The sequence below is a fragment of the Notothenia coriiceps genome, unplaced genomic scaffold (genome assembly GCF_000735185.1).
Source record: "Notothenia coriiceps isolate Sejong01 unplaced genomic scaffold, NC01 NC01_scaffold00015978, whole genome shotgun sequence".
Classification (NCBI taxonomy): domain Eukaryota; kingdom Metazoa; phylum Chordata; class Actinopteri; order Perciformes; family Nototheniidae; genus Notothenia; species Notothenia coriiceps.
Genome location: NW_011348679.1, coordinates 59,993 through 86,718, shown reverse-complemented (window position 1 = coordinate 86,718; position 26,726 = coordinate 59,993). Strand labels below are relative to the sequence as shown.

General features: G+C 41.1%; 1 protein-coding gene across 1 annotated transcript in view; it reads left to right on the top strand.

Moving 5' to 3' along the window:
* The first annotated feature begins 400 nt into the window (after nt 1-400).
* The window catches only part of LOC104949354 (zinc finger MIZ domain-containing protein 1-like), a 74,704-nt gene continuing 48,378 nt past the window's right edge, over nt 401-26,726 (top strand). Inside the window, exon 1 of the mRNA XM_010775711.1 lies at nt 401-648. The gene's annotated coding sequence lies outside the window, so the exon portion shown is untranslated. The remainder of the gene's footprint in view (nt 649-26,726) is intronic.

Sequence of the window (26,726 nt, the reverse complement as noted above, 5' to 3'; positions counted from 1 at the left end):
GTTTTATTTGATTTAAAGTTTTTCGAGTTTTTAAAAATAAATTCAAATTCATATTTGTTTATGACTGACATCTACAAGTGTTGAATAACCTAATACATAGCAGATCTCTCTTCAATACTTTGTTAAATTATGTTAAATTATGTATCTTTAAATTGCAATAAATAACCATAATGCGTCGTTAAGTTAATTGAATCAATAAAGAGACACCAAATAAAAATACCCAGCATGCCTTATTTCCATTTTAATGTGTTAGCCCACTTGTCCCCACTGTTTACTCGCCTTTTAAAATCCCACCAAATAAAGAAGAATGTGCTACCAGCAATAGACCCGGATGGTTCCTCCACATAGGGAGCGGGTCTCAGTCAGCAGATGGCCGCAGAGCTGAGCCTCAGTCCGGCTCCCGGCTCTCTCCTCATGGCTTCTCCGCAGAAAAATCCGCGACACATTTTGTCAGCAGCCACCGAGCATGGGTCCCTTTGGTAATAGAATAGCCAATGTAATTTGACACTTCAACTTACTGCGCTCTCTCCGAGTCTATTCAGTTACTCACCCACTGACGTTGAGCCCATTCTCAGTGGCCGTGAGGGGGGAAGATATTTAAAAACAAGAGCCGAAAATTACCGAGGACTTTCTCCGCTTTGTAACCCGGTGAGTAACTGCAAACTTGCCTGTTCTCCGGTGTGGCGCTTCGAGGCTCTTGTCTCGGGAAAGGTTTTGTTTCCACTTTGGCTCAGATTGTTTCTCAACAATAGAGTGACCACTTGAACTGGCAGTGAGGAGCACGTCGGAGCCCGTGGTAATAAACGGCAGCTTTATATTTACTATCACGCTGCTGTGTGCCGTCGGGATTGAACCGGCAGGTTGTGCATTTCGTTAGTAACAGATGCCGCGTTGATCTCCAAAGCGTTGGGGCTTTGAGGCTACATTGTAGCAGCCTGTATGCGTTTTGCTTGCAGAATGAATCATGCCGCGGCGTGTGTGTCTTTGCGTGTGTGTGTGTGCGTAAGGTAGCTCTTGCTTTTTACCTTTTTGGATGTGCACAAAGCACATGGTTTGTCTAATGTGTGTTTAACGCTGCTACATGAAGGCTGCAGGAAGACAGTGGGCATTTCAAGAAGACAGCGGTCTCTGCAGCTGCAGCGTGGATTGTTCAATAAATGTCATGTTAAATGTTTATTTCTGAAGTTTGTTAACAGCAGCCCATGTGCAAACTATTGAATATCAGTGTATTTATGTCACAGTCTGGAGTTATCTTGCTGCTGTAGCTTCACTAGGGTTTGACAAGTTGACTCCCCAAATTCCTGCTGCCTGAATATGGAACCAGTTGGGGATTGAGGGGGCCTCTCATGTAGACCTGGACTCATTTCCACTTGCTGTACATCTGTCCAGGAAGCAAAATGCATAATCAAGTCGAAAAAAGTAAGCTGCTGCCTGATCTGCCTCCTAGCCATTGACAGTGAAAGAGAGGGAGTGTGTTTCTGTTGTATACACATGCTGCACTGTACTTCTGCTTCTACAAAATCTTGGGAACAAACAAACAAACAAACAAACACGTGCAGATGTTTATCATCTTTCTCTTGTGAGATGTCCAGGAGAGCCCTTCCTGTTTGTGTTATGTTGCTAAAAAGTTCATTCTCCTCTCGTTTGCTTTAAAGGCTGCTGCAGCATCCAAATTTGTCCCTCGCAGCAGGCAGCCTGTTTAGACCCAGCCGCTGAGGGTCACGTAAAGCTTCTGCGGTGACACCAGTTATTGAGCAGCCTTGGTTGCTTGTTTACATTTTCATGTCATGTAATCCTAGGGTCTTGTTGGGTTGCTGCCTGCAGCCTTCTGAACTGAAGAAAACTTTCAGAAACGGTCTCGATGCGATGTCAAATGTATAAGCTGCCTTTGTTTTTGCACCTGATAATTGTTCTCTTTATTTATTCACAAGCACTTGATGGCACATTTGTAAAGCTGTTTGAGTGGGGAAACTCCAACGTATACTTCATGGATTAGGGTGATGTCAGAAGGAGAAGGAGGTTTTTCTGCTTTTTCTCCTCCGTTCCAGGCACCCCAGCTCTGTGAGGCCCCCAGGTTGGGCTCCTGAATAACCATGGGGCAGACCCCACCAGGCTGACCTTCTTCTATTCAAGTTGAGGATGTTGAAACACCAGCCGTCAAACAAAAGACACATTGAAACAGAGATCTGCAACCCAGCACGTGTGTCTGGGCGCTGAAGTAGACCATTTATTAACTCTGAGTTTCCTCCTGACCAATGAAAAGCGTCAGCACACAGAGAGGCAGAATTTAAACTGTAAATGGACGCCGAGCTGCTTCTGACACAGATCAGTGAAAACACAACTAAAAATAGATGCAAAAACAAAGCTTTTTATTTTTAAAGCAAATAGCGCCGTATATCCTTTTAAAGCAAATCTGTGTTTGTCTGGACTGCAGCCAGTCTGTGTGTGGCTCTGTGGATTGACAATGGCAACACGTTTTCAGTGCAGGGTGGGAGTTTTTCTGCTCTCACCTTTCCCCCCCAGCCTGCGAGGTGAGAGTAAAAGCGGAAGCTAGAAATGGCTGTGCCACATGGGAAATTATTCAACTCTCAGATCAGAGAGGACACACAAGAGGCCTCATTACTAAGCCGGACAACCTGTGAGGAGAGCTGATGTGTCTGACACACACCTCTCACCTTCTGAAATATTATCTGTATACTGCATCCCATGCTGCTTTTGTCTTGAAAAGATTCCCTGAACACAACACAGTGTCAATTGGCAAATAGTTATGAGATAAATGCTGTTATGTGAAATATTTTTATTCTATTTCCTGTATCAAACCCTCTCCAAATGGTTAGTATCCTTTTACCAACAATGTGTGCTTAAGCAGCGCTGGTAAAAAAGGGCTGTTAGATGGCGGATAATGTCATACTGTTATTGATTCTTCTTGGGAATTCCACTCGCAGCGAGCAGCTCCTGCGTACGGAGAGCCCTCTTAAGTACTAACAGGAAAAAGGCGACCGAGTAAGAAAGCGACTGCTCTTCCTCTGCGGTCAGAGCCTGTGGGAGGTTTGTGGAGGTTTCGCTCAAGGTCCTTTTTGTGTTGTCTTTGCTCGGGAGAATAAACTCCTGGGATGAATCACTGTGCTGGTATGGCAATTTTCAATGAGTGAAGAGAGAGCAGGGCAAGCGTGGCGCTCGCCGTACAGAAAGTGTGTCAGTGGGCGGTTGTAGTAGCTTAATCATGAGGTTTAGTTTGGTGTCAAACAACACTTCGGTGTTAATAATCTTAGAAATGTATTACGTGAAGGAAAACCCAACTCTTTCAAGGTTTATTTTAAGAATGCAATATCTTTGGCAGTGAGATTGTTTTGGATTACTAGTGGTGGAAACTAACTAAGAGTGTTTATCCAAGAAATGTAGTGCTATTTTACACCACAACTCCATAACATTTCAGAGTGAGATATTGAGGTTTCTAACGTTTGTATTAAAACTATGGTTGGTGGTTATTTTGCAGATAAAGATTCAACATGAAAAACATATGATAATGGTAAATATGTTGCACTTTTATGTATTGAACATAGGGCTGCTCGATTATGGCAAAAATCATAATCACGATTATTTTGGTCAATAATTGATATCACGATTATTAAATACGATCGTTCATTGACTTTGAAAACATCCATTTATTGAACTTTAAAACAAATACAAATAATAATTTGAACAGTATCTTTTTAACTGTTGATTACCCTGAACGTATAATTCAACTGATAAACCAATACAAAAATAAATGATATATTTAAATTTAAATAAATAATATCAAAATAATAAATACCAATAATCAAGATCAAGCTACTAAACATATATTTATATGATAAATAAAAATAAATTAGACCAAAATCAATTAGATCAAATATGTTGCAGTGCACAACCTACCAAAGCAAAATTATCTTTTTTCGATTATGTTGTTTTCGTATTTGTGGCAGGCCAAAATTGTAATTGCGATTTTAAAATATGATTAATTGCACAGCCTTAATTGAACATTTGTTTCCAAACATTTTTGACTAATGATCCTTTGATAAAGACAAGTAAATCATGCACACTGTCGAATACTTGTAAAGGTACTATATGTTACCGAAAACATTCCAATATTTCCATGAAGCTTAAGTAGATTTGATGAAAGTCAGTCAGTCAGAATGAAATGATATAATGGTAAAAACAAAACACTGGTTAACCTACCTCCACTTTCATTCACAGCATTCAATTGTTGCTTACACAAGTCATTTAATGTACTTAAGCATGTTTCTCTGTAATTTGACCTGTAGTGTAGGATTTTTACATTGTGGTAATGCTAGTTTTATTCCAATAGGCATCTGAATACTTTGTCCACCACTCAAAATAACTAAGAAAGCATTTCGTCAACATACCACCGAAATCTTCCCGCATGTGTTATTCTGCATTCCTCATGTGTGTGTTTTTAATGATTTGCGACGCTCCGCCTTGGTGACACGGAGCTACAGTAACATGTGTACTTTCTGAGCAAGATACCCACCGAGGGGGTTTTATGACGATGAGGCAATGGCCAGACTGTACCTGTCAGATTGACTGTTGACTGTTAATATGAAGCTTCTATTTTCAAAACACAGCTCAGGGAAAGGGAATCTGTGTCTGTCTGTCTGTGTGTGTTTGCGTTCATGCAGGAGCGAGATACAGAGCGAGGGATGGGAGAGGTGCTGGGAGTGACGCCAGACCACACATCATTTAATCATGTTAGAGTGTGCAACCACTTTGTGCATATTTTTGGTTGCATTGGTGATAGGAGTTGTTATTGTACAAACTGTACGCACAGAGAGAGAGAGAGAGAGAGCTTGACAGGAGGGATGAGGGTTTGACGAGGAGAAGAAATACAACCCTTATTTGAGGTTTCGAGATTTGTCAAAAATGATTGATTTCAGATTTCGGACCAAAATATGATAATAAAAGTCAGATTTGTGTTTCTGCAGCTTGTTGAGAAATGTGAAGCAACAACATTTGAGACACAGAGTTGAGCCTGTGGAAGGATGACCATTGTGCATATTAGCATTGGATTTGAACGTGTCCTTCTGGCTTAATCCCACTGTTGACTCGCCTGCTAAATACTGAGTGTGTTATTTTTGCTCTTTTTAGGGAGCCCCTCTCTGCATAATCTCACTTAATCTAATCTATCCCCCTTCATAATAGACTGGGAATGATGTGACTTTATAGAAAAAGCTTTAGTGTAGATCCATACCAAACAGACTTGTGTGCCGGCTACTTCCCATACCCCTCTGGCAAAGCTCTTGTGAAAATGCAAGTGACCTCTGCGCCCCTTGTTAGTCTGAACAATAGGCCTGCCTCCTCTTACAGCTGCAGCCATGCTGGAGGGGAAGTTAGCCGGAACAGAAAACACACATCTCGTGATTAATAGGTCTAAATACTGTATTTCTGGCTCGATCCCACGCCTACTTGGTACACCACTTCATTTCAAATATCAATTATGTGAAAGATTGAGGGCTGCAATAAATATCGTGTCTAGAAAATGCCAAAAATACCCGTTATGATTTCCCATATCTCAAGGTTATGTCTTTTTAAATGTTTTATTTTGTTTTGTCTGAATAACAGTACAAAACCCAAATATATCAAGTGTACTATCATTAGGCATATGGATTTATTGGCTAATTATTGCAATTCTAGCAGAATTTGTTGCTAAAAGACACTAACTTAGTTCTGGACGATATATGTCATGAGACAATTAGTTCAATAATCAATTGGTCTTTTTATAGTCTTGGGTTCCAGCTGCTAAAAACTGAGGATTTGCTGCTTCTATTTGTTATATTTGGAGTGAATTTAAGGTCATTTGGGATTATTCTCTCAATAAATGTTGACAAAACAAGTAATGGCATCACTGTGGCTCTGAGAGACTCTGAATGTTTTTGACATAACAATGTAATTGCACAATTGAATTCATAATGAAAATATGTAATAGTCTCAACTATCTGCTGAATTCCTGTGATTTAAATAGTTTTGCTCACATTTGCTGTCAGGTTTCCTGAATATCTGGATGACATGCAGGTTAAATAAGACATTAAATACAATTAAAAAGCAGTGATATTCAGCAGTTAATACTGGGTGAGTTCAGGAGTGACATGATAGTTGTAAGAAAGAAACGCCTAGATCCAATCTGTGAGTCTTATCCCTATGATGGATATAATTGGAGCTTTCGAGGCCCCCAGCAGTCGCAGACTCATGCATGTTGAATGTGACATGCTGTGAAAAACATACGCAGATGATGTCAGAGCGCAGCACCACAGCGTTAAGTGTAAATGAAAGGCTCTGAATCATGAATAACATCCGGCTTCTCCTAAATCTCAGCTTCTATAAATTAAACAAGGTCCAACCCAGGGACCTTGAAGGGTATAGCAGCACGGGATAGTGTTGCATGGAAGCTATATTTCCCTTTTCAAATTTCAACATAGACTGAGAAACTAGCAGCTGCTCTGGAAATGAGAAAACATCTCAAGAGGTGTAATCTCACTATAAAGAAATGGGTGCGGAAAAGCCTCCTGGGGGGCTCTGTTGAAGCATCACAACGTCTAGTAGTGGCTCCAGAGTTTTTTTTAAATTTATTTAGGAGAGAGATCCACACCTCTGATGAGTAATGAAGGTGATTCTGAGCAAGTGGTGGAATTACATTCAACAGAGCCTGCGGGGGTCTATATCTCATTGTTCTCTGACAGGGAAAATTAACTGGGATTTACTAATACACAGGGAACATCCTCCCCCCCCCCATTCTCTGTCGCTCTCAAAGAAAAGGTCTGAGGGTAATCTCTTTCCCCAGCAACACCCCGCCACCCCCTCTCCTCCTCCAGATACTTCCAAACCCCCTTCCCCTCCACACCAAACACAAATGTCAAATGCTTTCAAGTTTGCTATCAAGATGTAAAACACAAGTAGATCAAATCCCCGATGTGTTGCACAGTTTGTCATTCGTCATGTCGACACATCAATCGCCTGTTTAAATATTGTTTTGCATTTCACCTGTTTTCCCTTTTGCATTGTCACTCTGACTATCATGACCTAAAGTGACATTGGCTTATCTTTTATTCTCACAGTCATTGATTCTAAATGATGGTGCATTCATTTACCATGGTTTTGAAATGCATTTAGTTCAGCAACTTCATTTTACTGCACTTGAAAACTAAGTATGACTCTGGTTATGATTTTAGACAACCCAAAAGTCATAATGCTTCAACCGCGTGTGATCTCATTGCATTTGATTGACAGAGTGTACGAAAACAACCCTAAAAACTGTCATCACATTTTCTCTCCATGTGGATTCGCTGCATTTCTGTTTTGTATTTCTGAACATTGAATGCCCTTGGGGTAATGATTGCTGGCTGAGTAAAACACAAGTTATTTGATTTGCTCATATTTAATTATGAGAATTTTGGAATATTTTCTGTCTTGTGTCAATTCATACTTTAATGGATTTGGCTGATGTAGTATTTAATACTGATTAGGGCATTGACATTCTTGTAAAAAGAGCAATCTTTCATTTAAAATAAGCAGTTAATGTTGATAAGAAAGAAGATTAGACTGAGCATTGTTTTCAGGGCTTTGCATGTAAAGCTGTGCCAAATTTACAATTTGAACTCATTGATTTACACTTGCCTATTCATTTTTGTTCCAAGTTTTGAAGTGTGTGATACAAACTGTTTTCTGCAGCTTCAATGGTTTGAAAGAAAATGGCAAGTTTGTAGAGTAGCTGTGAGAGTTACAGGACATCAACAAAAACGCTCTCAACATTTTTTGGATTATTTACTTAGTAATGTTGCCTAGAACATTTCAAAAGATAGTGTGAATCACCTTCACACATTCCTAGCAGAAAGTATGATGGCATCTGTTTACTGAAGTTCGGATTTCTTACTTATCTCACCTGCTCAAACAAAGCAGTCTAACTGATGATGAAGCCCAGAGAGCAGAAAGGCCACGCCCTCAGCCGTGTGTCAGCTTACACCTGGGATCTAACACGGTGTCTGTGTGCGGTCGGTTACCCAGGTGCAAGCCATGCATCACAGACCGGAGCTGATACACCGACATGACAGCTGTGGGCAGTGAAAGAAGACCATGACAGGAGTCTCAGCACTTGATATGGGTGGAATACATTAACCCTTTAGCATTCGACTGATGCTTTTTGGGTCAAAAATCACACCCCTTTTTGTTCTAGCCACAGCAGTGTTTCTGATGTCCATCTTGGAAACATGTCCGTTAATCTGTGTTGAAATCATCAGATTAACCTACGTTTTGTTATGTGTTGTAATTTGTAAATCGGGATCAGAGCAATATTGATTTAAAGATGAATAAATTAAACCTAACACCATTCCTTATAAATCCTTAAAGTAAGACCTTTTCTTCAGTGTGAACGGAATGCAGGTGATTTCTGTCTGTAGTGTAAACAGGAACTGCTAGTAGTTGAAGCAGCATGATATTTTATTGTGTTTTTGCCAACTTTTAAACAAAAATAGACATAAAAATAGGTGTAGCCCGCAGCAAACATAAAACCTCATGTTTACATCACCCAAAGCATGATGGGAATTGTAATGTCAAGGCATATACATAAAAAGAATAAATAAGAAACAGAAAAAGACAATCGGGAGAACAACATCCAAAATAATAAAATACAAAAAACTTCCCCCAAATTAACACTTTATTATTATAAATGTTTTTTAAACCATACTATGCAAAGAACACCCCATCAACATGGTTTAACATACCAGGAACACTGACCGTCTTGTCTATTATTTTGTGTACAGACATGAGCTTTGTGTTTAATTCATGTTCACATAGCCACACATTTCCTCCAAAGTTTCCTAGAATAGGCACAATACTTTTGACATGTCAAATAAGACTATTTCTGTGTAGCCTTACTTATTCTAAATATAATAATATATTACATGCTCAGGGTTCAGTGGGTTAACAGCTAGCTACATGAGTATTTGTGTCTCTGGATGACCTGGGTTTTCAGGATATGAATCCTGTGTTTGTATATCGGCACAGTGTGTAAAACTATGGCCCTTAGCCACGTGCAGTGCTGTCCCAGTGGTGACTTTAAATAACTCTTCTGTAAACACATCTTGTCTGTTTCCTTATGTTCCCTCGTCCGGTGGCTGTCCAGACACAAGAAATCGTTTCACTCACTAATAGTAATCGCAGATATCATAACAACTACTGCTGAGGATGAATACTCATTAATCAGGATTTGTCGTCTGGACGTAAACACGCAGCAAGACACATATGCAGACACACTTCACACTGTTATTTATAGCTGCAGATTGCATAAGTCCTTTTCTTCTAGCAACAGGGCACTCTCACTTTGTCAGTATCAAACCGAGAGGAGCTGACCAGATTATTTTTACACACACATATTGCACCCCTGCTTCTTCTTGGCAAACAGTATGTGGCCCGACGGGTCCCACGGCTTACAAAAATGTTGACGGCGGACGCTATTTTTGACCATCTGCTCTATAAGGAGGGCATGTTTGAGTCACAGACGCTGTGGTGTGAGGCCGCGCTCGTGATGTGCCTGGCATGTGGAGGGAGGGAGGGAGGGAGAGAGGGGGGGGGGGGCGGAGAGAGAGAGAGAGAGAGAGAGAGAGAGAGATGGCTCACCCGAGAGCCCAGCATCCTTCGTGTCACCATGGACGAAAACAGTGCGCGGCTGGTTTCACTAATGTGTCGTACATTAGCATGAAGGGTGATGGAGGTGGAGGGGGCGTGTGCGTGAGGGGGAAGGGAGGGTTGATCCTCCTCATATTGGATGGAGAACAAGAGGGAAGATATCCTTGTGCTTGACTTATGGTGTAAACATCGCCAGTGAGATGAAATAGTCTGAGGTCAGAAAGTGTCTGTGTCTCATTACACCTCTCTGTCTCCTCTCTCTTTTGTGTGTATGTGTGTGCGTGTGTGTGTGCGTGTGTGTGTGTGTTATTTGTGAGGTAGGAATGTGAAACCTAATCTTGGCTGGCCGGGGGGGTTGAGCACACACTGATTTTCTCTTGGAGAATTACCCCTATGTGTGGCCACTTCTCACACAGTTTATGACTTTTTCTGACCAGAGAATCTGAAACAGTTCATTTCATATGGCCACTATTCTTATTTACATGTAATGCTTATTCTTATCATTCTGTTCTTTTTAATATATTTCTTGAACAGCATGTGCATTTAATCCTCCTGATTTTTGTCGTCTGCCTTTAAAAGTCCCTCGTACAAAACTCTTCGCCCACTGGATCTAACATCATTTCAAATACACTTGAGTATCTTTTCAAGTGCAGCAACCAGCTTTATGTGTCCTTTTTTTCTCAAAATACTGACACTCATAACATTTTGAAACGGCTTGATGAAAAAGGTAGACATACTGTATGTTCACTTCACTGGCAGATTTGTTTACTTTTTTCATTTAGTGTCATTCAGTTACAGGATTCAGATTGATTTGATGTTTTTTTTTTAAAACAATATTTGGTAGTACAAAGAGACCAAAAGCATATTTAAAAAGAAAAGTACTCAAGTTGTAGATTTATGATGATTATTGTTTAAGCCCTATTTGAAAGCATCCATCCTTAAAATCGACTCTTTAGTGTACTGCAGCTGATTTTTTTGAGAAACACCACACACTGTTGCTCAAATGGCATGTCCACAAGGACCACCTTTATTCAGAAAACATGCCTTCTATCAAGACCTTGCTTCTTCACCCATTGATAAATCCATGATACTTTGTGGCTCTGTTGTTGTTCTTATGAATTTGTATGGCATCAGCTGGTTTTAAGGAGCAAATTGAAAAAGCAAATCACTCAAGGGTGCTAGCCTGCATCCTCTTTGTGTGGCATTGGCAGACTCTTGCTTTGGAGGAGGGAGTTGGAGAGGATCATGTGAGCTGTAATTATATTTATGTAGGGTCCCATTCTATCTGTCACAGTAAATCTTGCTTGACTTGTCATATTGTAAATCATTACAGCAGATTAAATGCTGGTTACGAACTCAAAAGGCCGGGGCAGCGCTCCTTTTTTTTGTCCCTGTGATCGCTATATTTGTCTGAATTTGACAAGCTAGTTGTGTTTATATTAGCCGTACAGTGATTCCTAGATGTTTTCAATACATTTTAATTGGGAGTAAAATGGGTAATGTCATCAGCGTTTGCTTTGAAGAAAGAAAAAAAACCTTTTCAAAAGAACGGGCAGGCTTCCAAGAGTGGAATAATGGCCCTGAAAAGCCTTCGTGTTTCGCAAGCCATCCTCCACTTTTAGTTTTCTTATTGGTCTTTGATCAAAGACGAGCAGCGATGGAAAGTTTTACTCTTTTTCTAGCAAGTGGCATTTTTAAAAGCAGTGCAGTGAAAATAAAAAATGAATTTATCTTAATCAGCTGCTCAATGCTGGAACAAGCAAGACTCCTGGTGGCTGATGGAAAAGAGTGATTGCAAAAACGTTATTTCCAAACTTGCTTGCAGCTGACATTATTCACACACATCTGAACCATTTGTTCATTCATTAGTTAGTGGCACTGATCGTTACTCCCAAATCACTAAAAAGATTAGTTCAGTATGAATGAACTATTCCCAAGACAACAATATTGTGCCGGGGTACATTTTTTCTCTCCCCCTCGTACATTTCCGGCAGTTAAATCAACTTAAATCAAGTTGTTATACATGCGTTTTGCCACCTTGGGCACACAGACAGGGTGCATGTCTGAGAGCAGTTGCTTCATTTGTCTGTGAAATCGCTTGTTTGGAGAAGCCCTGAATGTTGCATCCCTTGATTTGTATGCGGATCACATCAACGCAAATAAAGCCTCAAACATTTCCCTAATGTTCACTGCAGCAAAATCACATTTCAGCCTTTATTTATGCTACTGTCTCTATACCTGAAGACATCATTTCGTCCCCAATCCATTATAGACACTCTAACCTGGTATCATGGATTTTACTTCTGATTTCTAAGAGGGGGAGTATGAATGATTTGTCTCATTACTTTTGCTGCTGATAGGAAATGTTTTGCATAATAAACAGCCAAGACGTGAAGTGAAAAATTAATGAGCAATATATAGTTTATGATGCTGATGAGTAAAAAAAACCTCACTATTCTCTATGGAGTGATTGTGAACCATCCATTTTCATTGCGTCATTGTTCAGCTACTGAGTGTTTGTTTTCATTAATCTCCACAGTTTGTATTGTCATGTTAATTGACTCCACAAGAGTCTCCCTGCAGTCTGAAAATCTAAGAATAATGAGGATGAAGAAGCCAGGATATTGGAGAGGACTAGTCTATACTTTGCTGAACTCCTGAAGCTCCTTATTTTTTAATATTTAGCTCCTGTCAGTTAAAATCTGAAAAAGTTTCTCACTTTCACTAAACTTGGAAAGAGAAAGAGGGATTGAGAGAGAGGGGGTAGGGGGGGGCTGCTTCACGGGTGAAAGCCCTCGCACATGAATATTTAATGGTTGCATTTTAACCAGAGTCATAAAATCCAAGAGGATGTGGCTGAAAAGAGAGAAGTGAGGAGTGTGCAAAGTAGGCTACATTGTTTCTTTATAGTCTGAGCTGAATGCCTGAACGTCATGTAGCTCTTTTCTGGCTGCACAGTGAATCAAATATGTGGATTGGGTCAGGATAATGTAAAGCCCGGGCTACGTTTAGCGATGTGTTGCGGCCTGTTTTTGCACAGTAAGCAACTTGTTCTACAGAGGAGGAAGACATCTTGGACCTTAAGGGGCTAAATTGAAAATATTTCATTTTGACACTTCCTCAATGCACTCAGGAAAATGGATTTGATACACTTAATCCATTTGGCCAGTTGACCACATTTAGAGGCAACATCTATTCAATACACATCAATTTGAGCTTATTATAGTTAGAGCCAAAAAAACTAGGATATTTTAATATGCAATCTCTCCTTCTTCGTCTTCTTCTTCTAGTCATGCATTTTTAAAATTCTGTTCAGCCCTCTGCCGAGCCAGACTCGCAGCAGACAGACACTGAGCTGATTGTTAAGTTTGATAAAGCTCTGTATTTGTGTGTTGCTGGGTTATTTTTGCGTGTGTGTAAGCTTTAGTTCACAGAGGTAATCATTTGTCATCCAATATTGAATCTGCTTAAATGGACTCATAAATTGCAATCACTTAACTCCCAACTATTACGTTTAATATTGCTTTGCGCTAAAGGTCAGCCGGCAGTGGATCAGGTTCCAGGAACCCAGATAATTCAGCTGCCTTTTTATGAGTCTTTTTAAGCTCCGGCAAAATCAACTGCCAGGCAAACTGACTGTACAGTACTTAACAGCAGCAGCAGCGGATACACAGCCGCTGCTGTTTATGTTTTCTCTCCTTAGATATCCTTAATGCAGTGTTTAAAGTGTGTGTGTAGTTGGCAGCTCGCAGATAAACCACAGTGGATGCCCTTAAGGGAAACAAAATAGTAGACTCTCCCGACTGAAAGGTCCAAAGTGCAGTTGTCCACTCTGCACGGCAACAATGGAGCGGTTGTGCAAACGGAGCCATCAGCGGCGCTGGCAAGCCTGGCAAACCAGCTTATCAGGAGGCAGGGTGCACTGAGCAGTGGGTGGGGGTGGCGGTAAGTGGAGGTTAGAGTGCATGTGTGTGTGCCTGTGTGTGGCTCTGTGGTGTTGAGTGGTACACAACCTCTCAGTTCATTCGGAAGCTGTGTGCTCGCTCCAGAGACACAGCTGGGTAATGCCCCGCGCATGACCCCTTTGTGTTCACATTTTATTGACCACTCACATTGTGAATTTATATTTGCATGTGTGTGTTTAAGACATCAAGCCAAAGCTGCTAACCAAACCCTGGTAAAGAAGTACTACTTTGTTTTCTTGTATATTAGTATTAGGCTGAAATCTATATCACAACAAGAATAACATATATTGTTTATAATTTAGTTTTCTGCTTTCTTAGTTGTCGCCTCTGATGGGGGTTATAAAGACCAGATAAAGCGCTATAGAAATACAGTCCATTTACCATTTACCAAATAGCATGAATTAAGCTATTAAAGCTAATGCAAGCACAATTTGAGCGTTTTGCGTGAACTAACATTATAATCTATTGACTTCTCAGCTAATCTTTTAGCTTAACGTGGCTCTGAAAAGTTTGTAGCTTGCTCTTTTTCCATTAGAATCCATTGTTACGGCCATTATCCTTGAAGTAAGAAAGTATAAACTGAATTCTGTGAGTATTTGACATTTAAAAGATATATTGTCAGCAGGGCATTACTTTAACCCTCACACCTGTCATAATACACAGCAGATGTTAAATGGAAAGGTCCAGTGGATAAGCCTGGCGATAAATATCAAAGTGTCAATATTTACATTACTTTATCTTGTAATACATTTACTACCGTTTGCCTTTTTTGTGTGAAAACTCCACAGGGTAAACCAAATGAATCCCCGCTCCTCTCTCAGACTCTGATTTTTAAGTGCAGTGCATTTTGTTGGTGGCAGATATATTTTTCTTCCTGAGAGCTGTTTGAGGTGTTGGAGGAATGCGTTGTGTGCTCAGAGACTTAACTCACTCGCAAGATAGTCTGTAGTGCTTTCACTGCATTTCCTTTGGGACACAACACTTGTATAAAAAAAAAAAAGGAAGTCTCAAGGTGCCTGTGTAAGGCTTTAGATGTGATTCAGGGTTGGTAAATATTTAGAGAGCAAACATTTTGATACCAGCAGGGATTATAGTTGAGGGAAACATGTTTTTCTTAGAATGTAAATGTCAGCATATTGCAAGGCATAATGCTAAATTTTCTCTATTAATGCCAGTCTCCAAAAAACAGCAGTTTAGCAACTCAAATCCCGCCGAGGAAATCTGATTGTTTTTCCGAGTCCAGCTTATTTTGATGTAGCTCGCCCACTGAAACTCATTTTCTTTGTTCGAAAACCATCCAATTCATCAGCAGGGATTGTTGCCGCCTACAAACAAGCAACATATTTGTTCCGCTTCTCCACCTTGTTGGCTTTGTAGAGAGAAGGTGCCAAGGGTGGGTGTTAAACATGTCAAGTGCTATCTGCCTTATTTACTTGGTCTCTGAATATTCATGGGCCCTGATACTGGTGTCAGCCTTCAGCCAGCCGTGCAGAGAACCAGCAGAGAATCAAACAAGCTTGATCTGTCGACATGCAACTCCTTCCGTCCTTTGCTGAGATCCTCTTTCCCGTCACATCAACGTTTGTTTTCTAATAAGGTGCTGATTTCGCCTGAAGCTGACAATCGTTTCCTGTTCCAATTTGCGTGGCATGCAAGAGAACGCCATGCTGATTCTGTCTCCGAGGCGTTCAGGGACGAGTCGGTGGAGGCACCCCTGCGGAGGGAGGCGGAGGGAGGAGAGCCGGTGTAACCCTGTGTTCTGCAGTCATGCCCATTTACTCCCCCTGACACCTCCGGGGACACGCTCTGACCTCTGCAGGGATCTCGCTCACTCTTTACTCTCACTCATGCGTTTCCTCTCTGCTCTGAGGAAAACGCACCAAATTCCTTGTGCATTACGAGAGCTTTCGGGAGGCCCTCGTCGCCGCTCGGCCTCGTCTAGACTGCCGTGACTGCGGTGTGGGGTCAGACTCACTTAGCAAGGCTGCGGAGATTGTAGTGGTTGTCTCATTAAATATATGTTTCCTGTGTTAACACAAGAACCTCATGCTCTTTGTTGTGCCTTAGCTCAGATGAAAGACACCCTCTACAGGCTGTTCTCTTTCAGCGTGACACTGTCAGCATGGGTAATGCTGTGGATGAATCATTTTCAGGGTGTTCCAATGAGATTTTGGCAGTGTTCGAAGAAAAAACAAGGTTTTACTTAGGTTAAAGATGCTTTACCACTGTGTTAAATACTCCACTTCAAGGCATGCATTCAAAACTGTACCTGAATGTAATTCATTGAATTTATTTTTAAACGTTAAAGCCAGGTTCAACACAGAGCATTTTTATAATATAAGAGCAGGTCAAAATAGAGCACATTTTTTTCCAATACAAATGTATAACGTTTTTAAGATCTTATATTGAATGTAAACTATTCCATTTTAATAATCAATATCAATTGTAGCTTTTGATTTGTCAAGTTTAACCCTCCGAAATATGGTTGATCAATGAAATTAAAAAGATAATCTACCCAGATAATGTAGCCTAGTAGTTGGACTAAATATACTTAGTTACTTTCCAGCTCTGGATTTGTCTAAGGATGAGCAATCCAAGTCTGAGTTGAGGCTCTGAGTCCTGAAACATTGGTGTTTGGCCTCAGTAGAAGGAATGTCATCTTCTGTCATCTCCCTGTTGATCAGTATTGATTGGTTGGGCTGGATTGGCCTCTTGAATGGAAGTTTTTTTCACAAAATTCCTCATTGCTTCCTCAGTCCACTGTGAGGGCTGAGAACGATTGCATCAGTAGCCTTTTGGAGCGTGCGGCAGCAAGCTGAAACATTTCCTGCGGGGGTCCAAAAAAGAAGGGGTTTTCTAGCCTCAGTGTTTTACCTCTTAATGAGACTGGAGGAAAGTTGACCTACCGAGTAATTGTGACAAACATAGCCTTGGGAGGGGGGAGCTGAGTGTTGCCCTGCCCCCTTTTCACTGTGCTAGTTTAAAAAAAAAAAATTGAACTCACTGCACCTGCGGTTTGTATAGACATGAATCTTTTCCCAGACAAAAACGAGGAATTCACTGCAGCTTGGTAGGATCCCCCCGTGGTGTGTGGATGACACGGTCTGCTGTGTTGCTGCCTCCACCGCTACTGCTTTGGCTTTGGATGGGGGCAGCTTGAGTGTAATGATGAAATGGAAAAGTTCCAGCGCAGTGAACACTTGCACGCAGAAGGTAATTGGAGATTGCCACCAAAGAACTACTTTCAATTCGGCTCCACAGTAAAGACGGACCGCAAAGTTTGATTATGTTTGCTGTTAGCCAAATTCCGTCTGTATTGAAGTGAGATGGGATCCTGTTCAGACATTGTGCAAGATGGGAAGGTGAGAAGACAGCAACTTGGGCTGTTTTATTATAAAAGCAGCATCCACATTATTATTTCAGTTTGATTCAATCTCAAGTTTTCACTGTTGAGGTGTTTTCAAACACAAGGACACGCACACCACGAGCCTGCACAAATGGGTTCTGGCATCCTATTCTTAATTCATGAGACCTGAGTGTTGTGTATTAAATGATTGACAGGTCATGGATTGCCTGGGAAACGCACATTAGTGTAGCACTGTTGATCGCTTTGAGAGCAGGTGTTTGAGGCTCATGTTAGACTCGTTTAATTAAGGAAAGACTGCAGATTGGTGGTTCTTTAGCCACTTCAAGCCTGATTTGACACTGGAGGATCAGAGTGTGTTCAATGGAAAGCAGATGAATGATTGATAAGAGAAGCAAAGCTGCTTCAAGTCCCGCTCCTAGGACATTAATAATGAAGGACACTTTGAGCGCTTCAGATTTCATCACCTTCTCGATTTAGCAATACCACCTTTTTTGTGTTTTGTCATTTATCATTTGAAAGTATCATTTTTATTATATTTAATTCTATATTTGTACTCATTTCTATCCACATGTGCTTTCACAATTTGTGAATAATAAAGGTGGGAATGAGGAATATTTGACAAAAAGGCTAAATATTTCAAGGGATTTGTATGATATGCTTAGGTGGTTCGTGCAACAGAGTTTGCCACTAAAAAATGTTAGTGAACAAATGAGGAGACATGTTCACAAAGAACGTGAAACAAATAGAAAGAAATCCATTCTTTTTCTCAAAGGTTTGACTGTTGCACTTTTAGTTACATCATTTCATGCACCTTGTTGCAATGGCTTAATACTCAACTGGAGAATTAATATCAAGAATATTCATACATCAACAGATCTCCTTGTGGATGGAAAAGCACGTGTATTCACATTTAGTTTAGCCAGTTTTCTGGAATGTCAGTCATATTTAGAACCACATTTGGATGGAAACCACTGATACCTTCCAGTTTTTTCTTTAGCTCATGCTCAATTGTTCAGCAGTAACTGACTCATTTTGCTCCACAAGCTTTTGCTCATGGTGGTGCTCAAAGTTTCACTGTTAACTTTTGAGTTATGAGTGCCAGAGGTGCCAAAACACATAAAAGAGGTTGGAAGAGGAAAAAGGAAGATGAGGATATGTTTTTGGCAGTGTTGTTGCTGTGTGAAGATGCCTCTCCTGTCTGCAGTATAGATCCTGCTGCTCTGTGTGTGTCTGTCAGGCTCCATGTCATCCTGCCATTGTTCAGGCAAGAAATCAGCACAAGCTCCCATTGTTCTACACACAAATCTGCAGCTACAGGCTGTTAAGCCCAGTATCTCTATACTCTGTCATGTTTGTAAAATAGAGTGCCATCCCAGCTATGATAAGAGGTCGCCACGGGTTCTGCCACCTCTATTGTCTCGTAGATGTGCGGAAGTTACAACAGCATTTAATCCTTCAAACTTTCCATAATTGCTTAAGACTTAATCTTATTGAGGCTTCAAGTGCCATTGTAGCAAAAATAAGCATTTCTGCAGAGTGGATACAAAAGTGTCATCCCTCCCTCCATAAATCCTAACCTGCTCTTGACAGTAAAGGAAGACATGCCTCAAAGTGGATCAAAGTCATTCCTCCCTGTCTAAACAGAGCAACATGATGACATGGTCTCAGTCACAAACTCGGCAATTTTGGTGGAGGAGAGTCACTTCCTCCGACTTACAGTATGGGAAGAATTCTGACTGAAAAGACGTCCTGAACTGTGTTGGTCTGACTTCATGCTAAGAGGGCAGCGAGGATCATCAAGTGTTCATTGAGTGCAAGTGGACTTCTCTTGTATAGTTTCTTCTATGTGGTTTTACTTTGTGAGGTTCCTAACTTAGCACTTTCACTTTGCCTCTCCTTCTCTTCACCCTGGCCAGGCTGTGCGTCGCACTCAATGGCAACGCAGCACGGCTCCCTGACAGTCTACAGCAAGTAACCTTTAGTTCAGAAAGAAAAATCGTTTTTCTCTGTAAGACTTTCACTCTTGTGCCAAATGCACTTCTTGTTCCTGGCAATATTCCCTTTTACACTGTAGTCATGAAACACCCTCGCATTGAGCGAAATAAATGATTGGGTTTACGCTGAATCCCTGCTTGATGTTATTAACTCTTGGAGAAGTGCAATGGTATACACAGAGTATATGTTGGATGCCCTTTTGACTCACAGTAATGCAGAAAGACGTGTTATTTTTCTGTCCAAGGTTGTGAAAGTCTGATCATTTTCTCTATAGACATTGTTATGCTTGCAGTTCAAGCTCTCCCGAGGCTTTGTCGGGCATACAACCTTCCCGGTTGAATCATCAGTAGAAATAACATTTGGTTCTTTGATAAAAAAAGATGAACATACAAGGCTGTGGACATAGAAAACTTCTAGTCATTCAACTGGCACTCATATAAGGGCAATATTTACTTCCAGCAAATCCTGAGGGAAATATCTGGTTACTTAGCAGAGAATTCTTTTTTCCAATTAATGTAAAAGTGTAATGTTTTGCATCTTTAAATTGGCTATACAACAAGAAAATCAAATACACATTGACATTTGTTTATTGTCTATCTTGTCTCAGTGTAAAAATAACGATAAATTACTGAGATTTGTTTTTCATTTTTACACAATGCATTTATGATCACACATTGAATGTTATCATGCTGTGTGGTATATTAGTATTTATGGAATGTGGCTCATTTGTTTATTTTGGGTATTTACATACTCATAATTCAAGATAAGTGCTTTGAACAGCTTGAATGTGATCACCATTTGATTGAATTCTTAATTTGTCCTTGATTGATGCCGAGCGCGTAAGAACATATGGCTCTGTTGTCTGTAATGGCCTGCAGGGTTCTGATGTTTTGCTCCAATAAGCTGCCAGACATTGTTCAGCCAGCGTTGTCCTTTGCTTTGACACATGAAGAGACCGCAGATGAGAATCACCTGTCTGCGGCGAGCCCCTGGAAGCAGAGCCCATCTCCGTTCAAGGCAGGTTGTCACTGCGGCTATTAAGACTAATAGCGGGAGCCAGTGATAAGCACAGTTAGCTGAATTCATGACCCGAGCGAATGCAGCGGCAACATCATTTCCACTTGCGTGTTGTTCTGATGCGTTTAATTTGTATCTTGTCCGGCGCTGTGACACCAGGGAAACCAGAGAGGGCCAGAAAGAGAGAGGGAAATAGAAAAGGAGTGATGGAGCCGTGGGTGAAATATTCATTGGTAGAATCCGTGGTGAAAGCAATGCACCAACAGAGGTACATCGTATTCCCTCATTTGACACATACAGTCCTCTGTGAGGTGCTGATTGCACAAATCCATCTATTTTTTGTCACTGATAGTTTCCTGTCTTATGCTGATGCTCTTGTTCAAACAAATGATACAAAACAATGTCTTGGTGAGTTTGGATAATAGGACACCTTGTTGTGAACACTTTTCACGGGACTACTTTTTACTGAAGAAATAGTTCCTGATGCACATTTTAGAGACCTGATGAGCTGAAGAAATTAAACCTTTTTACTGAGATGTCAATTGTTTAACCCCCGTATTACATTATTACATTACATGTCACTTGTTAGACGCTTTTAATCAAAGCGACTTACATACTCAATGCTGTGGGCAATCCCCACAGGAGCAATTTGGGGTGTCTTGCCCAGGGACACAACGACATGCTGACTGCAGTGGGGTTTGAACCTGTGACACCCTGCTCCGAACCCACTGCACCACACGCCCCCGTATACCGTATGATAAATAAACTGAATCTATTTGAGTTTTAGACAAAGCAATACATTTTTGGACCCTTTTTTGACAATTTATAGACCAAACTAATCAATTAATCTAGACTATTGTTGTTGCAGCCCTATTGGGCACGTAATGAAATATCCCAGGAAGAGGTTGATAAGACAAACCACTTCTTTACTGTTTGTTCTTTGGCCATATTTACTGTGCAACCCTGCCTCTAGGTAGATTTTCACTGAGCTAGTTCCCCTCTCCTGCCCCCACTCTCTCTGCCACCACATGGCCGGTATTAGCCGATTTCCTAGAGATCACTGGAGGATGCCACGCAGCACTTGTGTTCCTCTTCTCCCTCTCGTTGGCTCTGCGTAGAGTGGCCTGCTTAATGCATTGTAATGGTTGACCATTATTTACGCAGGGGATAAACAAAGAGAAGCGAGGAATTGATGGAGTAATCCACTCTCGTAGTCATTAGGCATTGAGATGGAGGAGCTGGTGGGAGCAGCCTCCTCCTTATGCCTCTTGAGTCGAGCAGCTAATGGAAATGGGACTCATTAAGACACCTTATACTCCGACGCACCCAAGATCATGAGCAATTGCTAATTGATTGTCGTTAGCGCGCTCGCAATGAGACGCTCTGCCTGTTTTCTCATTTGTTATGAGCGGCTTTGTTTTCTTCCCCCGTCTCCTTCACTTCATTATTGATGTTGCTGTTTTTCTTTCTCTTTCTCTGCTCCCCCTTTGCCTCTGCAAGGGAGTCATCCTAACACTGTTATACCTGGTACGCTGCAGCAATCACAATCCTGAGGAGCACCACATGGGCAATTCTCTGTTCAAGTATTTCCTATAATTAGAAGGTAGCAGTGTTTTAAAAATCAATATCCTTAGACCCGCTAATGACTGCATAAAACACACTGGTGTAAAAGGGTGTATGTAGAAAATGTGCCGTCATGGTTGAATAGCAGAGAGAGGCAGATCTTCCTGTGATGCTTTGCTTATTGGCTCTGGAAATTCCTTCCTCTTTCCTCTGGAACCGGCAGATTGTGTTCATCTCAGCCTTTAATCATTTCTTCCCTCCCAATAGTAATGTGATCTCTTTCCCCTCCCTGGATTCCTCTGTGTATATGTCCGCTCCCCACCTTTCTTCCCTCTCATTGCTTTTTCTTTTTCCTTATTACGAGAAGGAGGAGGAAAAGATAAGGGAGGGAGATGAAGAGAAAAGGGCTGAAAATGCAAATATGGGACCGTGGTTCTTTCTTGTGACAGATCAGGCCTCATTACACCCACCTCTCCTTTTGCAATTGGCTCTGGAAGATCTCCCCCCTATATTTCACTCTCATGCTTGTCTCCATTACATTACAAAGTCTTTCACCTCTCGTAAACCCTACTCTGCTCCGGGGGCGGTGAAAAGGCAGGTGACCAAAGAGGGCATTAAGGTTTGCTTTGCAGATGAAGCACGACAGACTATAGGTGTGGCGCATCATTTTTATGTCTGTGGTCGGACGGTGCAGCATTTCTTTGCTTTAGCGCTCCGCCAGCAGCCTACACCTCTATCTCCATCTCCCTCGTGGGAGTTGCTACCACCTTCTCGCTCTGATAGGGAAAGACTGGTAACAAAGGAATACAAACACAGGCGCCCTCTTGGGCTGCCTCGCTTTTGAAACAAGATATACTGTAGAGAGAAGAGGAGGAGGAGAAATAACATTGTAGCCATCAATTCCTGTAAGCCTCACAGAAGCATCAGCACACTCCGTTTGAACTAGAAAAACACAGGTATTTAAAGTGAAATTCTGGTTTCAAACAACTTGGGTCTTGTTTTCATGGTTTTTGCCATCATTGCTTATAGAAATAATAAGATGATTAGCTATTTCAGTGAGCCCCACCTCCATTTAAATAAGTCTTAATTCAATGAAATCCTTTTTACAGACTGACTTCCTGGTTCAAAATTGACCCACATTATTAACTGGTGTTGTGCACTCGCAACTTTCCTTTGCAAGGAATGATTATTGCTTACATTTTTAACGCCCTCACTTTCAGTTTAAGTGGTTTTACATATTTTTCAAGAAATGTGTTCCGTCTGGTTGTCATTTATTGTCGTGTTGGTCTTTGTTTTAGCATTTTTTCCGCTGCATTCCCAGGTCTTAGTATTCATTAATGTGTTAGAAAGACATTCCCAAACTACAAAAAGAAAACCCAAGTTGTGACAAACCTTTTCAATTGATTCTCAATTAAAAGAGATGCCTCTTTGGGATAATTTAATTTAATTGTTTCACTTATTTAGGCGACCCACAATACAAAACAAGTGATGCTAGAGGGCAAACACGTTGGGAAGTTGTGCTCAGCAGGGAGTAAATTACCTGAATTTGCATGAATAAGACACATAATTGGTAGTTGCTGGGATACTGATCTGGTGGCACACAACATGCATACGGCTGCACTGTTTTGCACTACATTGTGTCTGCCTGTATGTGCTGTATATGGGTGTGTGTGTGTGTGTGTGTGTGTGTGTGTGTGTGTGTGTGTGTGTGTGTGAGGCTCCACATAATTACAGCAGCGGTGGTTAACAAGGCGCCAGCATTTGTGTTAATCAGTAGAGAGTAAAGACTGGGGAGCTAACTGAGCTGGTGTCTCATGCGCTCTAAATGTATCACGCTAAAAACCATTATCTCTAAACCTGTAATCATCACTAAAGCACTCATTCAGGGCATTGCCTACACTGTGTGTTTACGGCTTTGCCACACAACTACATGTAATCGTTTCATATGGATGTCCTCTGAGACCAGCGCCACGTGTGTTGGGAGAAGGTTCAATCCCTCCCCTGCTAACCTGGATTTGTACATATACAGTATGTACAGTACATAGATGCATTAAAACCTAACAGCTGCAAATTACAAGATTACAATAATACTCGATAAAGGGATTTACTTGCACTAACCCGAGTTTACATGATTAATTTATTTACTGGGTTACTCATATACAGTATGGGGAACGCTTGTATTTGTAATGCCACATAACACAGCATTTCTTTTTTTTGACGATTGTTTTGTTGATTTTGTGTTAGATTCATTCTTACACCACGGGACATGCTACACAATCCCAGTTAGCATCATTTTGGTGATTTGTAGGTTAAGACATATCTTTGTGAAAATCAGGAGAAAATACGGACACATTTGTGCTAATATGTGCTAATGACATAGGCGGAGTTTGACATTTGCGCTTGGGGGGGCAAACCTTTTTTACGGACAACTATTGCGTGGGGTGCTACGGATACAGTAGCAATAAAGCCAGCGCTCACCGCACTGAGTATGACTTTTCCACATATGAACACAACTCGTTCTGTCATGCACGCCTCATGCCCGCCGTACACACACACACGTAGATGGAAGGGGTGGTCTCTCCCCCCAACAACAGTGCATTACATAACTGTACAACTTATCATAACTGTGCACATCTTATACTTATGTGATAACTACTATATCCCTTGGTTACTTGAACACGCTACAATATTATTAACCGTTGAACTACCTTATTAAAATATTGATATCTGAAATATTAATATTGGAACAGTTTTTGACGTAGTAATGCTGTAACATATTTCAGCCACTAGGGGGGGCANGGGGGCAATGCCCCCCCTGCCCCCCCGCAAAATCCGCCTATGGCTAATGACCTTCTCTACATTGCAATTTACAGTCAGATTAATAACTGAAATAGTCCTAAGTATGTTACTGTGTAATGAAACTGATAATTATTTGCAGCCCGTCTACACAAAACATGCACTTGAGAATTAATGAGTTCCTTTAACTTTAACTCCAGTAAAATAATCCAATTTAAAGTTTAGCATGACAGTTACAAGTGTCACGTTATGAGTGTGTATGTAAACACAGGCTTTGAGGGGGAGATGATTTCCATCGTGTTTTTACACAGCCCTATTTTTATCTTCTTAAAATGAAAACTAGCTTCTCTGCAGAAAATCATTACAAACGGCGAGCTTGTCATTCCTACATTTTGCTGTTCCAGCATTCCTCCTTTTGACTTCAAGTGTCTTTGTCGGGTGTGTTTTTGAAAAGCAGAGAAGCGTATCTTGGTTAATCTTGCATGTCTTGAGCATATCGACAACAGGAAGCAGCCAAAAGGAGGCGTTGTGATTTCTGTGCCAATGTAACACGGAGTGGAAGTGGAGCACTGTGGAGGGGGTGAATGGGAGGTCAGCAGTTTGAGAGATTGTATTAACTGAGATTTAAAATTCTTCCTTTTCACACATTGCTCTGCTTATGTCTGCTCTTTAAAACTACAGACTGTTGCCACATATCTGAAAAGGAAATCAAATGTATCACCCGACCAATATTAATGTCACTCAGCGAACAGCATATCAAACACCACCCATGCAAAGTAGCTTCATTTTCAGTGCTGTTTCACAAGCTCATTGTCTCCCCTTATTTAATTGAAGGCTCTTTAATCCCTTTCCTGTTTCATTTGTTCACCTGCTTAATGTCCAATGTGCATTCAAAACCTACTGTATTTACCAGTTAAAATGCAAATGTGGGCCGCAGGGAATAATAACCCCAAAGAGCCGGCTCGGTGGACGGGCAGCCTGTGGCTCTCGAGAGCTTTTTCCCACCGCGTTGAGAGCAGAGCCAGGTGAGAGTCTCCCCCGCCTGCCATTGTCCAGGCTTAGCGGGTCGCGTCCAGATCCCACCACCCTTTTGACTCACCCGCGGGTTTCACGGCCACTTTACACGGAATGACTGTTATTCACACAGCCAGTAAAACCCCGTGCTGACTGGGGAGGAATGAGTCTGTCCAGCCCCGGTGGCTTCAGCGACAGCAGGGATTTTGACTCCATGAGGACCCAATTAAACCTGGGAGGGCCTCTCTGAAGGAATAATAACAATGATAAATGCACCTCTGTGGTCAGCTTAAGAGAGTCCGGGAGAAATGTTTTATTGTGCTGGCCTGTCTTGACACAATTTACTCCGAGCTTCTGTTGTTTTGCAGCATCAGGAGGTTTAAAATCGCACCTAGTGAAAGCTTTTTTTGCTAGGTGAAGCCTGGTGTCATTTTTTAAAACATCCTGATGACTGCGCTTTATGCAACATCAAACCCTCACTGTGCTTGCTTTGAATTGGCTTAGGATGTTGTGACTCCCGGCCAAAAAACAAAAGTGTGTGTTTGTGTGTGTGTTGGAGTCGTACAAAAGATTACAGCTGGTGTGTGTATGTGAAGATCTATCAATTGTGATTAATTATGACTGACTCATTTGTCAATCAAAATTGTCAGATATTTTCAGGTAATAGATTCTCAAATGTGAAGATTCTCTAATTAGTTAAAAATACATCTTTGTAAATAAATATGTAGAAAAAATAGGCAACTTAAAGGTTGTCATTTTAGCTCTTGGAACGTGAACAATTAGTAATACATCTTAATAAGCATAGCATTATTAGTCATATTTGATCTATTTCAGAATCCAATTGAAGTGAGAAGACCTCTTTGTACTTACATGTATTTTTAGATCATCACATAACTAATGAATAAATAATGAGTTTTGTTTTGTACATTTAAAAAGAGGCTTTTTTTGCAGTTCTCTTGTCAAAGTGTATTTTCCTCTGTTAGGTGGTAATTTGAAGGAAAACTCCATTAATTAGATAACAGGCGTCTGTATTTCAGATTTGCACTTTGCCAGCAGTTTGTCAATTACTGCTTGTGGTTTCATACTGCCAGTCAGTCTTTGTCTGGGCGCCCAGCCTCCTCCTCACCGCGCTGCAGAGCCGTGTTATTGTACTTAAACAAATCAATTCTGTTGCAGTTGAGCTTTTTTCCTCCATCCCCCGTCATTATGAACTGTTTGCAGTGCAGAGCACATTGATTTTTCACTGCCCTGCAAAAGCTGTTGATGAATAGCACAGAGGTATCTGGGGAGAATCTGGCTTTAAAAAGGAGGCACCCAGCATCAGCCCCCCCCCC